An 18,210-nucleotide genomic window follows, 5' to 3' on the forward strand; every position below is an offset into this window, starting at 1 on the left:
AGCAGCAGCTGAGGCAGAGAGAGCCTAGCCTGCCTCAGGAAGGTAGTGCATGCTCGTCTCCCCAATATCTCACTTCCTACTTAGCTCATTAAAATAAATAAATGTAAATATTGCACTAACCAAGTGTGTGTATCATCAATAATTTCTGTATGGCCTCCCCTCCCCTTCAGCATCTTGAAACTAAGGATTTTATTTTTAACCTTGAGTTAATATTCAGAATAAAACATCCTCCCTCAAAAGAGGCTTATGCAAGTCAAACTTCCTGAAACTTAAGATTCATTAGCAACATGTCAAATCTGCTTTCATTTGTGTGTGTTCATATTTTATTCTATACTTTTTAAAAACCTTAGTGGCTCACTTAACTTTATTTTGAGATTACTTTATGTTGATACCTGTAGATATAATCTGTTCATTTTACTGCTGTTAAGTATTACATTGTATTAATCAAGCCACATTTAATATTTCACTTATTTTTCTAAGAGGCATTTAAGGGTTTTTTTCCTAGATGTTTTTGGTGTTAAAAACAGTGGTGCAGAAAAAAATACTTCTACATGTCTCCTTAAACATGTGTGATATGGTCCTCAAGGTAGCCAATTAGAGTAAAATTCTGGGATGAGATGTGTCCACTTTAAAAATGTTGCTAAAAAGTGGCTCTAAAATTTCATATTCCACTAATAATATGAGTCCCTGTTACATTTTTTCATCAATACCTGGTTTTCCCATCCTCATTAATTTTGACAGTAAGTTCGATGTGAGAGGGATTCTCACTGTTGTTCTCACTGGCTTTCAACTATTTATTAATAATATTGAACATTTAATGTATCTTTGCTTATTGTCTATCTGGACTTCTTCAACTATGAATTGTCTCTTTGTATCCTTGTAACATTTTTATTGGATTTGCTTTATTTTCATTGAAATGGAAATTTTTATTGCATTTTCTAATTAGTAATTCTTTGTCTGTTATATGTAATATAGATATCTTCTTTCAGTCTGTGACTTGTAATCTTAGTTTCTTTCTAATGGCTTGTCATGCAGAGAATTTCAATTATATTTAGTAAAATTTATTAATCTTTTATGAGTTCTTTATGTTTCAAGTATATGAAAATCTTCTTTATCCTACCTTAAAGATATATTCTCATGCTTGTTTCCTAAAGAATTTAGTTTTACTTTTTATGTTATATTTTCTGATTCTTTTGGAATTGATTTGGGGGTATTATATGAATTAAGAAATATTCATTCATCATATTCATTCATCATATTCACACAATTAGGGTCTTTTAGTTAATATACCTTCTTCTTGCCACTGATTTGTAAGACCAATTAATTCATTTTATCAGTATTGAAATCCTGACTCTATTCTTACTAGCTGTATAATCTTTGGCAAGTTATTTAACCTCTGACATTCTTGAGTTTATACAGCTACAGATAGTGCATGCATCATTGGGTCAGTTAGCAAGAATAAAAATTTTAGTTGAGTTCTCAGTATTTATTAAACATCCAAAATATCACCTTGGTAAATTGCACTCTTCTTCCTTTCCCTGCCCAAGTTCAGGATACTTTGATAACTAAAAGAGTGAAGATGGAGACCAAAATATTATCTTTATTATTAAAGCTAAGTTAAAGAACATAGTTTATGAGAGTAAGCCAGGATGCCCATCGATAGTGAACCTCAGAGTTGAATAGATGTATTCACTTAGTCACAAGCAAGACTGAATAGGGCAGACTTCATATGTGGAAGGCCTTTATAGATAAGAATTACCATATATTGATAAGATTTTCTTTGAAAATTTTGCATGTATGTTAATAAGTCAGATTGAGCTATTTATTTCTATTACTATCTTTGTCAAATATTGATATCAAGATTATACTGGATTTTTTTTCCTTTTTCCCCCCTTCCTTCAAATTGCATAAAACTAGAATTATTTATATGCTAGAAGTTGGGTAAAACTTGTTTATAAAACCACCTGGACTTAAATCCCCCCCACCTACTCATTTACCAAGTAGGGGTTTATTTGTGTATATGTATAGATTTTATTGTACTCTTTATACTCTTCAATGATTATAAGACTATCATTCAGTTCTTCTACTTCTTCTTGAGTTTTAGTCAAATACATTTTTCCAGAACATTTTCAGTTTATTTGAATTTTTATTAATAATTTTGTTGCAAAAGAATCATGTGTAGTAGTTTCTTATGATATCTTCAAATCTTTAGTATATCAGTGAATATATTTCCTTTTCTTATTCCTAATAGAGTGTGTGTGTGTGTTTGTGTGTTTATGTGCCTGCTTTTGTGGGTGCCTCTTCTCTTTTTTATCTTGAACAATCTCACAAAATTTTGCCTACCCTATTAGTCTCAAAGCATCAAATTTGGGATTTGTCAATATTTTCTTTTTGCCTTTGGGATTTATCATTATTTTCTTTTTGCCTTTTTTAAGTTTTATTTTTACTAATATTCATGTTCTGTTTTTATTTTCTTATATTCTATTTTTTCTGATTGTTAGACCCTTATTTCTTATTTACCAACATTTCTTTCTTTCTTTTTTTTTTTTTTTGAGACAGAGTCTCGCTCTGTTGCCCGGGCTAGAGTGAGTGCCGTGGCGTCAGCCTAGCTCACAGCAACCTCAAACTCCTGGGCTTAAGCAATCCTACTGCCTCAGCCTCCCGAGTAGCTGGGACTACAGGCATGTGCCACCATGCCCGGCTAATTTTTTCTATATATATTTTAGCTGTCCATATAATTTCTTTCTATTTTTAGTAGAGATGGGGTCTCGCTCTTGCTCAGGCTGGTCTCGAACTCCTGAGCTCAAACGATCCGCCCACCTCGGCCTCCCAGAGTGCTAGGATTACAGGCGTGAGCCACCGCGCCCGGCCCAACATTTCTTCTTTATTAAAATGAACATTTAAACACAAATATGTTCCTTCAGTATGGTTTTAGCTGCATTTCATCCAACTGATATACAGTATTTCAGAGATGTTTAATTCTAAATATAGTTAAATTTCCATTGTGTTTTCTATTTTTCCCATGATTTAAATATAACAAGTTAAATGTTTTAAATAAGAGGATATTTTTAGTTATTTTTGGAATTTATTTTATTATGCATAATTTATGGAATACAATTTGTTTGTTACTTGTTTTGTAATTTTTGAGACTTTCTTTGCTGTATATGTATGCTCATTTTGAAGAAAAATTCCATGATTATGGAATGAAAATGCATCTACTGCTAGTTAGGGTTTTATATGTCCAAATATATATTATTCCAACCTATTAATTATATTATTAAAATTCATTTATTCCTTCACTATAGGGGCATTGGATCACTCTTCTGAGCTAGTCACTTTTTTCTAAGCATTGAGGATACAGCAGTGAACAAAATAGGCAACTCTATTTTTATAGAGCTTACATTTTAGTAAGGGACGAGTGACAGTATAAAAATGAGTAAGTAAATATAGCTCATAAGTCAGATTTACTCTCTGTAAAAAATATTGGAGAAAAATAACACCAAGAGGGTCAGAGGTGGTTATTTTTAAAGGATAGTTTTCTTTTCAGGTAGGAGGAAGAACAAGTATAATAGCCTTGGGAAAGGGATTCTCTAGCCAGAGAGGAGTGAGCAAAGATGAAAGTGGTAGAACATGAAGTCAGTGAATTAGTGGGTAGCCAGACAAATTTAGACCTCAGGCTGAAGAGGAGGAATGACCAAATGAGACTTGGAAGGAGTAGGCAATGAGGAAGCAGGTCTCTACTGGCTGCTCTCTATGTTGGCTACTCAGACCTTATCTTAGGATTTTCTGACGTCATCCCCTTAGGAATCACTTTGTTGTTCCCTTTTCTTGAATTCCATTAATCTTTTTTCTTGTTTGTCAGTGGGTGAGCATTTTTTTTTTTCTAAAAAAGGATATAGGAAGGCGATTCTTTCAAGACACATCATACTTGATAGTTTAGTCGGAAAAAGAACTTTAACATAAAACTGCTTGTCGTAGCCCATTTGTGTTGCTATAAAGGAATGCATGATGCTGGGTAGTTTATAAACAAAAGAGATTTAGTTGGCTCCCAGTTCTGCAGGTTGTATGAGAAGCATGGCACCAACATCTGCTTCTGATTAGGGCTTTAGGCTGCTTCCACCCACGGCAGAAGGGAAGGAGGGCCAGCATGGGAACAGGTCACATGGTGAGAGAGGAAGAAAGAGAGAAGGGAAAAAATGCCGGGCTCTTTTTAACAGCTAGTTCTTAGGAGAACTATCTTGATATCTACTAAAACAAGAACTCAGTCACTACTGCAAGGATGGCACCAAGCCATTCATGAGGGATCCACCCTCATGACACAAATACCTCCCATTAGTCCCCACCTCCAACATTGGGAATTAGATTTCAACATGAGGTTTGGAGGGTCAAATATCCAAACTATAGCACTTCTCATTAGACTAGGGTTATGGTTTTTTGGGAGGAAAATCATAGAGGTATGATTTTTATCACATGGTATCAAGGGTACATGCCATCACCATGACTTTTCACTATTAATATTGACTATAATCACCTACTTGAGGGAGAATTTGTCAACTTTTCTCACTAGAAAGTTCCTCTTTTTCCACCTTTACATATCGTACTTTCTTGAAATGAAGTCACTATCTGCAACCTAATTTTAAAGAGTGAAGATTTATGCTGTCCCTCCTGAGATGCATAAATTATTTGGAAATTTTTCGTTAGGGAGATTTATCTCTTCTCCGTACATTTATTTATTCAATCACTTATTTATAGGCATATGGATTCATGGATCTTTATTTTGTGCTCTGGTCTATAATCCAATATTACTTTATTTTGTAGCTTAAATTGGTCCAGCTTTGGCTATTGGACGCTCTTTGGTTGACTCCTATGTCAATATGACATATCCCCATCAATGTGCTTTTTGTTTTTGTTTTCATTTCTAGCACTTCCCTACTTTCTGGCATTACAGAAAGATATTCAAGGCCCATCTGATACACTCACTCCCTGTTCCAATCATAGGCCAGTCATTTCTTCTTTCTATTGGAAAATGATATTAGAAACAAAGATGTGGGCTCTCATTGAGTTCCATGCTGCTAGGGCCACCACTCACCTTTTATAATTAGATAAACTGGTAGAGACCAGGGATAAATCTATTTAAACTTTTATGTCCTTAGTTTCTTTTTCTTATTGCTCACTGTATACAATTTAGAAAGTACAGAAACGTGTACGCATTTTATATACATGTAAAAAGGTTTAAATCAATACTTAATTCTATATATTGGTTTTTTATTACTTTTAAACACTATTCATTTTTCTATGTCATGAAAAACACTTTACAAATATCGTTTATAATCATAATGTCTTATGGATACATACAATATATTTATTTAATTGTACTTCTAAAGTTAAATATTTAGGGGGCCTCAATTTTCAACATTTAAGTGGAAAGAGCATTGTTCTATTAATTTCCAGTTGCTTTTTTTTTAAACCACTGTATTGAGGTATGATTAATATATAAAAACTGCACATATTTAATATACACACATTGATAACTTTGAAATTAATATATACCTGTGAAACCATCCCCACCATCAAGGCCATAAACATGTTGACCACCTCCCAAAGTTTTCTGTCACCCCATTTGTTATTATTATTGGGTTTCTTTTTCCAATTGCTTATTTAGGAAATACTTCTAAAAGTAGAATTTTCTGGTCAAAGAAATTTATATATTAAAGGCAAGATATATTTTATCAACTTATTTCCCAAAAGGATAACAATATTTTCTTCCCAAACCAGTATTAGACAGTTTATTTTTCTAACCCCTAGAAATCAATGACCAATAATACTTTTTAAATGTTCAATGAATGAAAAAAATATTATTATACTTTTAATTTGCATATTTTATCCCTCAGGAGATTGGGTGCTGTTTCATTGTTTATTTTCCACACACAAATGTCAGTTGGACCCTCCTCTACCTGTTAGCTCTTTCACTGGCTTCTACCAAAGAGCTACCTGGGTATTTTATCAGCTCAAACTTCATGGGAGATTTTGAAGGTGACAGGAGGGAGGCATATTGCATAGGTAGAGCACAATACTGTTTTTACCCCATGTCTACCAATGTGTTGGGCCCTTTAGTAGATACCATTTTGAAAATAAACAAATGCCAATTATTCATTACATATTCATTTATTAAATACCAGCAATATGCCAGACAGTACACTCAGCAGTGGAGTGGAAAGCAAATTCTACAGGCTCTTACTTTCAAGTTGTTTACAATCTGGTGGGAGACACTTACAGTCTCATGACTATCTTGAAGCAAATGAAGATTAATTATTTTAATCACAAGGAGCCATGAAGCTCATGTTAGAAGTGTTTTTAGAAAGGCAATGTGGCTTACTTTAGTAACTCCCCATGGAAACCATCTGAGAATATACTTAAAATGTCAAAGAGACAAGGAATGGGGAAAAAGAAAAACCCTAGAAACAGAAAGGGACGAGAGTGAAGGGAAAAGGAATAGGGAGAAGGAAAGGAAAGAGATATCGTGAGAGACAGAGAAAATACATGTGATCTGAAGATACAAGTATATCAATAAAATGAAAAGTTCAGGAAAGAACTATAAGTAACAGAATACTTTTACAATTCAAACATTTGCAATATGTTTAACTTCATCTTTTTTTCATCTTTTTTTTCTTTCTCAAAAATAGAGCTAGCTTCAAGTTCCGGTTATTGTTTTCCCTGGAAAGTTTCTCGAATTCAATTTCTTTCCTTTTCCATCCACAACCATCACAAATGGAGGCCAGGGCTTTGCTCCTCTGTGGGCACTAAGCCTCCAGGGGTACATTAGGCCCCCACCTCCCCCTTCCCTCCCACAGGTCCCAGGGGATTGCCTGCCTGCTCCCTCCCTGGTGCCATAGTCAGCTCTTCCATCTGCGTTGTATTCCACTTGGGCTCTGCTTGGAGCAATGTGCCAGTCCCTAATTTCTCCCTATTCTGCTATTTTTGAAACAGCCACAAGACATACTTCTGGGTTCCTCAGATATTTCTTTGTTTATGTTATTGATAACAAATGAAAGTAGACAGCAATAAACCATAAATAAATCATATCGCCAACTAAAAGTAATAGTAATTATTAAATTCTAAGTGCCTGGCTTTTGGATAAGACCCTTGTATTTGACATCCAATTGAATCCTAACAGCAATCCTATGTGGTAAATAATTGTGTGATCTCAGTTTACAGAGGAGAAACCCAAGTCACAGAGTTATGGGAAGTGACAGAGCCAAAGTTACAGAACTGCAGGAAATCTTAATGTAATGGGGAGGTTGTTTTCACTGTTTTTAATTCAACTTCAGTGTGTGAGGTAGACCAGAGTTTCAGGACTGACTCCTTATAGATCTCTTTCCTGACGAGGTCATTCTGAACCCTTCATTTGATCATTGTTGTTTCTGGAAGTACAACTTACTCTGACCCCCATTTTTTTCCTGAGATTGCACATTAAGACCTCCCCCCTTTTCTCGCTGTTGTTATTGAGTTCATTGACTCACACATTTAACAAACCTGCTGAGCTCTCCTGAGTGCCACAGGCCATTCCAGGTGCTGTGGAATACTGCACTGAGCAGGACAGACACAGTCCTGCCCTCTTGGAAACTATATTCTACTAGAAGGAAAAAAGTTAAGAGGGAAACAATGCATAAATAAAATAACTTACAGATTTTCTTAGGCTTATGAAGGAAATTAACAAGTGACTGTGACAAGTAATCATAGGAGTAACTCACATTAAATAGGATCGTCCTTTTTTCTGAAGAAATGACATTTTTACCAAGGCCTGAATGAATGATGAGGAGCCAGACATTAAATTCTCTGAGAAAACAGCATTTCCTTTAGAGAAAGAATAAGTTCAAAGTCCTGAGGCAAAGGTAGAAGATAAGGTCAAATGGTGAGAAGAGCCAGATTTAGTAGGGTCCTACAGGCACTGATAAAAAATCAGCGATTTATTGGGATTGCGAAGAGAAGCCATTGGCGTGTTTTAACCAAGGGAGTGATAAGATCTGATTAGAGTTTTTAAAAAACACACTACAGATGCTGTCAGGCCAAGTGAAATTTTCGGTGCCAAAGAGTGGGTGATTCAAATTCTCCAAGGCTCATATGAGTTTTATTTATATCCTAGAAGAAAACTCCATATTCTCAGAGTGCTTCAGTTTCTTGCACGAAACTTAATTTAGGAAAACCTTTGACTATCTCTTTCTTCTGAAATCAGACCACTTTGTTTCTCGGCATTTTTTTTTTCCCTCCACAAAGGAAAAGTAATGTGATTTAATATTCCCATGAAAAAAAATTAAGGATTATGTTGGTAGATAATCTTTGATTTCCTGCATCACGTGAGCTCCTAGACAAGCCGTGCCTTTCCTGCTGTTCGGATCCAGCAGTTGGATTATATGGCTTGTTGGGTGAATCACACGTTGTACACGTGAGGCAGGGAAGGAATCCCACTTCTCTCAGCCGTGATGCTTTGGTCCCCCCTGTCTCTCTGGCCTTAGCTTCACCGTCTGCTGACTGAGGGGTCTGGTCTAGAACAGAGCTGTTCAAACATGTCGCTGCTGGGAGCTGCCGCATCTCTGTGGGAGGCGGTGCCCTGTGTCCTGCAGGGTGTTTATCGGCCTCCCTGTCCTCTTCCTACTGGACACCACGAACAGTGCCTGGATCCCCAAGAATGTCTCCAGACACTGCCAAATGTTCCCTGGGATGGGGAGCAAAATCTCTGACATTTGAGAACCACAGATATAGAAGGACTTCTTAGTTTTCTCTTGGCACTTAAATTTTAAATATATCAAGAATCCCAGAAATTGTCAGAGACTGTGGCACCTTTGACATTTTATGTTATTTAGGAAGACATTTTCTGCAAGAAATGCTAAGCTTGTCCCCCTCTTTTCCCTCTTCATTACAGTGACACCAAATTACTGTTCTGAAGTGACTTTTACTCAAAGAGCAATCTGCTAAAGCCAAGGTGGACAGAATAGCCTCCTCTCCCTTCCCCAAACTGGCATATAGAGACACAAAGGTCATTTAGTCTTCAGGTACATAAATTTCATCTGCCTTTTTAAGGGCCGACGATTCATTCAGAAAAGGTGAAATGTTTGTGCATTTGAGAACAAAGGACTATACAGCACATCCAAGTGAGGAAACTTATATTTCTAAATAACTACAACGTTTTTTAAATTATATTTTTTATTTATTATTTCACAACGGTGTGTAAAAATATGCCAACTAGACTATTCAAACTTGAACATGTTGTATTTCATCCTTAGATTCAGTTCTGCATTGCCTGTGCTGTTTCTTCAGGAATCCCAGCTGGGTCACCGCCCACACGGTCTTTGGAATCCCACCTGGCCACTCTTGCCGTACTTTTATGCCTTGATACCTGAGAGTCTTTGCTCACACTTTTTCTTCTTGAAATTTATTTCTAATCCATTCTCTGCCTGACCTACTGGTCCTTCAAAACACAAATCAAACACCAACTTCTGAGAAGGCTCCCTGACCCCAGATCTTCAACATGATTTTGATATTGCTGCTTTGTGCTCACAAATACCCGGGGTTTGGCAAGCAAAACCGAAGAGCTCAGTTTGGAGGCTGTAAATTTTCTAAACGAAAGAAGATTATAAATTGGATTAGGGCAGTGGCAGAAATATTGGAAATAAATATATCAATTTAAGCTATAATTTACATGTAAAGCCAAGCTGGTTAGGGATTGAATATGTGGGTGAGGGGAAGAAATTCTGTTCTTTTTATGACAACTTAACTGATTTTTAAACCTCTCTTTTTCTTTGGTGCACTAGAAAAATAGAATATAATGATTTTCCCTCTACTCCTAAGAGGGAAATTAATAGTTCTTATGAATCTAATGAACTGGGCTGGGCTTAATGAACTATCAAGGTTTAGAGTGAAATAGAGAGTAGGAGGTTCTCCAGGAAGCAATGGGAAGTCATGGAAAATACAGAGGCTGGGGTCAGAGGGCAAAAGGAAGAAGTAAGGGACTGTTAAAGGAGGCCCCATGTGTCCGAGATCTGTTAGCTGAATATTGGTCTTAAAATAAGGCACTTTGGCCTGAAAGCAATGGGGACAAGGACCTGCATTGTCCAACTGTCCCAGATCCTTGTGGACCAAGTCCTTTTCCTTTCTCTTCCCCTTATTTTTACTTTTAATAGACTTTATTTTCAGAGCAGTTTTAGGTTCACAGATAAATTAAGCACAAAGTATAGTGATTTCCCGTGTGTCTCCTACCCCTGCACACGCATAGTCCCCCCGCTCAGCGTCCCCCGCTAGAGCCGTAGGTGTGTTTTCACTGATGAATCTGCACTGACACATCATTATTATTCAAAGTCCATAGTTCACATTAGGGTCCACTCTTGGTGGTGTAAATTCTCCGGGTTTGACGAATGTAAAAAACATACACCCACCGTTATACTATCATGCTGATTATTTTCACTGCCCTAAAATTCCTGTGTGACGATGCCTTCTTCCGAATGCTTTATTTGGAGAGAGAGGGTGTTGGGGTGAGCAAATGTGCAGTTCTCGACTCCTGTCTGGGCCCCGACTTCACCGGCACAACTTCAGCAGAGCCTCCTGGACCTGGACCAGCCAAGTGCAGCCAATTCGCAGCCTGTCACAGACTCTCCTTCTGGTTTCCCGGGACCTGCAGCAGCTCCCTCCTGGGTAGATGGTCCCCCCATCGTGTCCGTCCTCATGGATGGAGGCTCCACTGGTTCTCAAGGACCAAACGTCCCGATGCAGCTCAGGGGCCTTCCCGGTGGGCAGCCCCAGCATGTGGCCCGTATGCTAAGAGGCCGCAGCCCCTTGGGAACACGGGGTACAGCAGGGGCCTGGCAGGTAGAACCGCGGCCGCGGCCTCAGCCCGCTCCCGCTGTGCCCCACGGGTGTCCAGCACAAGGCAGAGCAGATGGGGCTGCCCTCTCCAGACATCCAAGCAGCTTCTGGTTCCGCCACCTCAGTTGTGCAAACACCTTTCACGAAACCGGAGCCTGCACTTCTCCGGGCTCCAGCACGGATGGGCCTGGCTCGGTGGGTTTCCCTTGACGAGCAGGTAGGTGGATCCTGTTTCTGCTTCCCCATCAGTTAGTACCAGAGCAGGATGCACGGCTGCCAGCCTCCCGCTGCAGACGCCGCCGCTACCTGACCCAGTTGGCGCCTCTGCTGCCCCCAGCCCCTGAATCCCAAAACCAGTAACGGTCTTTTGCTGGATCCCAGGATAGTTTTCTTTGTAAACAAGCAGCACCCTACTGCTTGACTGCCTTGTAGGAATGATGTCTATTTGTGACACAAGTCTTTGCTTAGGATGTATCTACGCAGAATCAACACCCGTTCTTACGATGGCCTAGGACACCTACAGTCCCAGGAAGAGGTTGGCAGGATCCCGAACTACAGTAAGAATTTGTTAGGAATTCCTCCACTTGTCTTCAGAAATGGTTGAACTGAAAATGCTGGACAAAGTCTGAGCTGGGACAGTGGCAAATTATAACCCATGGTACCAGCAGTAAAGGATGATTCTCAGACTTCCGATAATTTGATGACAACTTCACTAAATGGAGTTTCCTCAGGTTAGGATGGCAGGGAGCACTGGGGAAGGACAAAGCTTGGGGGAGAAAATTATATCAACATTGACATAATTGTTTTTTTCCTCTCCCTATGCAAGTAGAGGCCCTATCTGATTCAAGTTTATATTATTGGCACCTAAAATTTCATCTGGGATTTATTAAAGTCAGCAAATATTTGTTGAGTGATTGGTAGAGTATATTAAAAAAGTAATTGCTCTATACAAATATATATCAACTGCTTACCATGTGTGAGGCATTGTTGTGGGCATCTCAGCGGGGAGATTGCAGTGAGAGAAACACAGCCCCCTCCCATACGGCTTCCATTGTTGCAAGAATTTTTTTTTCTTTTTTTTTGAACCCAGAATTTAATTAGGGTACTTTCAGAGTCTGTGCTATGTTATTTCAAAATAGGAGAAATAGGTTTATAAGTTAAAAATACTCTTTTGCTTTTCTCTATGCATAAATAATGAACATAAATATACAAACATCATGTTGCTTAAACATTTCTACATACATTTAAAAATATTTCAAAGTATATTTGTTATTTATGTTAATTTAAAAAATCTTTCAGTTTATAAATTGAGAAACAGAGAGTTCTTGAGTTGGAAACAATTCCTCTTATACAAACTTTTACTCAAATTAAGATTTCCTTCTATAACTTCTCTGATATTATTCAGTTACTACTCAAAGAGTTTCATTCCAATCATTTTTGGAAATGAATAGGTACTTTATTAAAAAAAAAAAGTGTACTGGAAAAAGAAAATTTTTTAACCACTATTGGCACTTTGTTTTATTTAATTCCAAGTTAACCTTTCTTCAATGGGGCCTTTTAAATTAATATATTTAATTAATTTATTTATTTACTCATCTTAACTTCTGTTGTAATTTTAATTTTTATAATAAAAATTATTATATCAGTCTAGAAAATTTAGAAATATTTTGCTAGAAAGATAAATTGATATTTATATTGCCAAAAATATCTTGATTATGCATTTCAGTTATTTAATTTTTTTACTATTTGCTTATTTACTATTTTTCTATTTCAGAATTTAACAGGGGTACACATGTTTGGATTGCATAATTTGCTTTTGTACAGTTTGAGTCAAAGTAATACATGTGCCCTTCACCCAGCTGGTGTGCATTGTGCCCATTAGGTGTGAGTTTACCCATTTCCTACTCCCCCTCCTACCGACTTCATTTCCCTTGAGTTTTACTTCCGTATGTGCATGCAAGTGTTGCTCCATTAGTTCTAATTTAGTATTGAGTACATGTGGTGTTCATTTTTCCATTTACTTCACTAGGAAGAATGGTCTCCAGTTCCATCCAAGTTGTTACAAAAGATACTAGATCACCATTTGTTATGGCTGAATGGTACTCCCTGGTATACATATACCACATTTTATTGACCCACTCATGTATTGATGGGCACTTGAATTATTTCCGTATCTTTGCGATTGCGAATTGAGCTGCTATAAACATTCAAGAAAAAGTGTCTTTTTAATAAAATGTCTTCTTTTCCTTTGGGTAAATAACTAGTAGTGGGATTGCTGGATCAAATGGTAGGTCTGCTTTTAGTTCTTTGCGGTATCTCCATACTACTATTACATAGAGGTTGCACTAGTTCACAGTCCCACCTACAGAGTATAAGTGCACCTTTCTCTCAGTATCCAGTGACCATCTTTGTCCTCTTTACTTTTGTTGATTTAAAGCCTATGTTATCTGATATGAAAATTGCTATACCAGCCTTCTTTTGCTTTCCATTTGCATGGAATATTGTTTTCCATCCCTTCACCTTGAGTCTGAATGAGTCCTTGTGGGTTAGATGTGTTTCCTAGAGACAGCAGATAACTTGCCTTATATTTTTGTATTCATTCAACAAGCCTATGTCTCATGAGTCAAGCTATTCACATTTATTGAAAGAATTGATACGTGGAGTAGATTTCTGTTCATTCTTTTGGTTAGACCCTTACTGCTTTACCTCTTGAGCCATTGTCATATCTTGGCTCTGAACTTTAGCTTTTGAATGATTTTACACTAGTGGGTATCTATTGTGCTTATCAGTGTATAATGCAGGTCCGACTACTTCCTGCAGGGCAGGTGTGGTCTTTGCGAATTCCTCGGTGATTGCTTGTCTGAGAAAGTCTTTATTTCTCCCTCATGTAAGAAACTTGGTTTTGCAGGCTACAAAATTCCAGAGTGTCCCACATTTCTTGTAGGCTTTATTGGTTCCTTTTATTTCTCTGTTCTTTCTCTTCAACTGATTTATTTAGCTCATAGGTGATACCTTCAAGCTCTAAGATTCTATTTTCTACTTGATATAGCCTATTCTTAAGGCTTTCCACTGTGTTTTGTAATTCCTTGAATGAATTTTTCATTTCCAGAATTTCTGTTTGGTTTTTCTTTAAAAAAACAAAATACGAACAACTTCGATTTCTTCAGAGAATTTTTCATTCATTTACTACATTGTTTTTGTGGCTTCTTTTTTTTTGGGGGGGAGTTTCTAGTTTCTCTTGTATTTCATTTAGCTTCCTTACAATCCATATTCAAAACTCTTCATCTGTCATTTTAACCATTTCATTTAGGTTGGTATCCATTGGTAACGTTATTGATTTCTTTTGGTGATGTTCTTTGGCTCTGATTTTTCGCATTTCTGGAATTCTTTTGCTGATTCTTTCTCATCCGGTCTCTTAATCAAGAGCTGGATTTGCCAGGATTGGCTTCTGTTCCTTTCTCCTAATCCCCAAAGATCAATCCCTGGCCATACCAGGGAGAGGAATGCTGGTCTCGAGTTGTCTTTGGGGTGTTTTTATCATGTTTAATGAACTTCTCAGGTTACCTCTGACCTGTTGTCGTCACCTCTTCCCAGTGGAGCCTATGAGTCTGGTCCTCCAGCTTAATCTCTGAGCTGTGGATTGTACTTGTGGGTATGAATCCACCACTCTCTAATTGCTTGAGTTAGAAGGCCCTTTGTTTAGCTATGTGGTTGTTTCCTCTGTCATTGATTGTAGTTTGCATGGAGGATCCAGCTGCCAAAGTAATCTTTTGTGCCCATGGTAGACTCTGGTCCCCCAGATGGGGCACACAATGCCTCAAGCTTTAGGAGGGACCCTATAGCTCCCAGGGGGTTGCTTGGTCCCTACTCCCCCTGAGATGGGGGAGGAGTGAGAAAGAGTGTGGCTGGAGTGGGAGAGCCTGAGGGGCCTTGCTAAGCCTCAGCAGGGCTCAGAGTTGCTCATTTGGCCACTAGGGGAGCCACTGATACGGCGTTCAGGGCAATCTCTTCTAGCCCAGAGAGCTGCTCCCGAGGGGAGGGACCTAAATTGTTTGATTGCTGTGGCCCCAGCTCAGGCTTTTTCCATCTCTGTCCGCTAGCCTGAATTCTCTGCAGCGTGGGGCATGTGCCCCCACTTCTTTCTCCCTGGAACTCTACAGCACTCTCCCCTCTGATCGGCCCACCTGCTTTCGCTCTGAGCCCAAGACCGCCTCTTGAGCTACCCCACAGTTCGTGTGTCTGACCCATGACACTGGTGGGTAGGGGATCTCCAACTGTGCACCCCTTTTCCACCACTAGATCCCTCTCCACCTGCCGAGGTCTCTGCCGGGGCACACTCCTGCCCGGGGGGAGCGGCAGCCCGAGTCGGCTGGACCTGGCTACACTCCTAGGTAGTGAGTGGCGGGAGGGGCCGCTGCTCAGGCTCTGCTCTGCCTGAGGCATTCGGTTGTCATGGGAACCAGGGACAAAGCTAATTCTGTCTGCGTGTCACAGCCTTCTCCAGTAGGGTAGTTCTCCCCCCGGGCTAGGGAATGGGGCACTCAGACCCCCACTCCTCTGTGTCCCTCCACACCTCCCGTTGGATATGGGCAAGAGGGCTCTCTCGGGTTCAGCCTGTAACCCCACCTCTCCCTACGGCTCCCCGCCCCGCTGTCACCACGGGGTCACCAAGTTCATCCCCTGTCTGAGCCACCAGCAGGCGATCCCGCCAAATGCCTGCTTGCAGGAAGATCCCAGAGTGGGGCTGTCCCATGGGCTAGGCCGGGAGTGTGCCCCTGTCACTGAGAAGCAGGCCTCTCAGCACAGACCATTCTAGCAGCTGCTATGGTGGGGAGGGGCTGCGGTCCTTCTGCATCACTCTCCTGTCTGGGGGTGCGCCAGGTCCTGCCCACCTGTCTGAGCCACCAGCGGGTGATCCCACGTAACACTGTCATAGCAGGTCCAGTCTCCAAGGTGAGTTGGGCTGGGAATGTGTCCCTGTCACCCAGAGACAGGTCTCTCAGTGCAGAGCACTTTCACGGTTGCTATGGGGGCTACAAGAGCTACAAGGCGGCTTGAGCCAAAATTAATTTCTGGGATGCCAGGAATGGAGGAGGTGCAGATGGGGAGGCAACCAGATACAAGAATGCCGGCTCTCTGGTGCCCTTGGAGCGCCTCTGCCTCTGCGGGAGGAGAGTCCCGCGTTCTGCTGCCGGCACCAGTGGGGGAAGGGAGCCCCCTTACCCTTTCACGGCGCTCTGTGCTGCCAGTCTCTCTTCTCTATCTCCTTCCTCTCAGCGTTGCAGCTCCTCTTGGTGGGCTCCATGGACTCCTCCACTTTTAAATTTGTTAAGACTTATTTTGTGGCCTAACTTACCATCTATTTTGGAGAATGTTCCATGTTTCTTGAGAAGAAGGTGTATTTCTTTTTCGCTGAATGAAGTGTTCAGTATATGTCTGTTAGGACCATTTGGTCTATAATGTAATTAAAATTCCATGTTTCTTTGCTGATTTTCTCTCCGGATGATCTGTCCATTATTGAAAGTGGGGTGTTGCAGTCTGGGAAAAATTTTCTTTCTCCCTCACTTCTGAAGGACAACTTTGCTAGGTACTATGCTTTGAATGTTTCCTCCAAAATTCAGGTGTTGACATACATAACACTGCCTTTAAGCAGTGATGAGACCATGAGATCTTCTCCTGCTTGAGTGGGATAAAGGCCTTTATGAAAGAGCATTCAGCTCACTTGCTCTTCTGGCCTCCTGCCATGTGCGGATATAGCCTTTGCTGTCCGTTTTTCCCTTCTATCTTCAACCATACAAGGATACAGCAAGGACCTCCCAGATGTCTGCACCTTAGTCTTGGAGTTCCCAGTCTTAAGAACTGTGAGAAAACAATTTCTACTCTTTATAAACTACCCAGTCTCAGGTATTTTATTGGAGCAATACAAATGGACTAAGACATCAGGTAAAGTGTTTTTGGTTAGCAGTCCCCCTCCCGCCCCCCCACGCCCCCCCCCCCACTTTGAATAAATCATCCTGCTCTCTCCTGGCCTGCCTCCCTAGTATGTGGATATGTGTCTTAGCACTTGCTGATTTCAGGATTCATTTTTTTTTCTTTGATTCTTGATAGTTTGATTATGATGTTTCTTGGTGAACTCCTCTTTGGGTTAAATTTAATTGGAGAACTCTGCACTTCTTACACCTAGATGTTGGCATCTTTCCCCAGATTTGGGAAGTTTTCAGACATCATTTCTTTAAATAGACTTTCTGGTCTTTTTAATCTCTCTCTTTCTCTGTCTCTCTCACTCTGCTCCTTCTGAAACTTCTATTGTGTTAAGGTTAGTTCTCTTGATAGTGTCTCATAATTCCTGTAGGCTTTTGTCATTCTTTTCATTTTTTCTTTCATTTTGCTCCTCTGACTGAACAATTTCAAATGTCCTGTCTTTAAGCTCACTGATTCTTCCTTCTGTGATTCAGTCTCCTGTTGAAACTTTCTATTGAATGTTTCAGTTCAATCATCATTTTTATTCTCTATGATTTCTATTTTTGTTTCTATTTCTTTGTCAAACTATTGATTTTTAAAAATAATTTTTCCAGATTTCATTTAATTTTCTACTTGTATTTTCTTGTAGTTCACTGAACTTCTTTAAGATGATTATTCAGAATTCTTTGTCAGTCGTTTCATAAATTTCATTTCTTTAAGGTCTACAGTTGGGGCTTTATTAGTTTGTTTTGGTGGTGTCAAAATTCCCTGTTTCTACGTAATCCTTGGTCCTTGCCTTGGTGACTCCACAGTTGAAGAATAGGCCACCTCCACCAGTCATCACGGGTGCTATTTGACAGGGAAGAATCTTAACTGTTTAGTCTAGCCTGCTATTATGGATGGGCCAGCTGGGAAAAGCACAAGCAGGCAAAGCTCACCATCAGGATTTTTAGTTGGATGGGGCTGCTGCCTTTGTCCTGAGGTCCGGTGGTGCTGCTGGTTGGGCTCCACTCTTTAGTGGTATCACTGGCTGCTGTACTGGAGCTGCCAGCTGGGCACTGAAAATACCTCTGACCAAGTATGGTCACAGGTTGTATTCTTTGACCAGGTGATATGGCTGTTTGGATTCTGCAGTTAGGCAGGGCTGCAGGTTGGGCTCCGAGGTTGGTCAGGCTTGCTACTTGGGCTGGGTGTATCAGAGGCTGTGCTCCACAGAGCTGCACAGTTAAGGCTTGCCTGCCTGCCTTAGCAGACAGTTGGGCTGGGCTTTGATGCTGGGCCAATTTTCTGCGTAAACTCCCAAACTGAGTGGAGCCAGTGCCTGTGCTCTACGGAAATGTATGGTAGTGGGAGTCTTCAGCTTAAGGGGCATACCCTTAAGCTGAGTAGTGC

Source organism: Eulemur rufifrons, chromosome 19 (assembly GCF_041146395.1).
Source record: "Eulemur rufifrons isolate Redbay chromosome 19, OSU_ERuf_1, whole genome shotgun sequence".
Classification (NCBI taxonomy): Eukaryota; Metazoa; Chordata; class Mammalia; order Primates; family Lemuridae; genus Eulemur; species Eulemur rufifrons.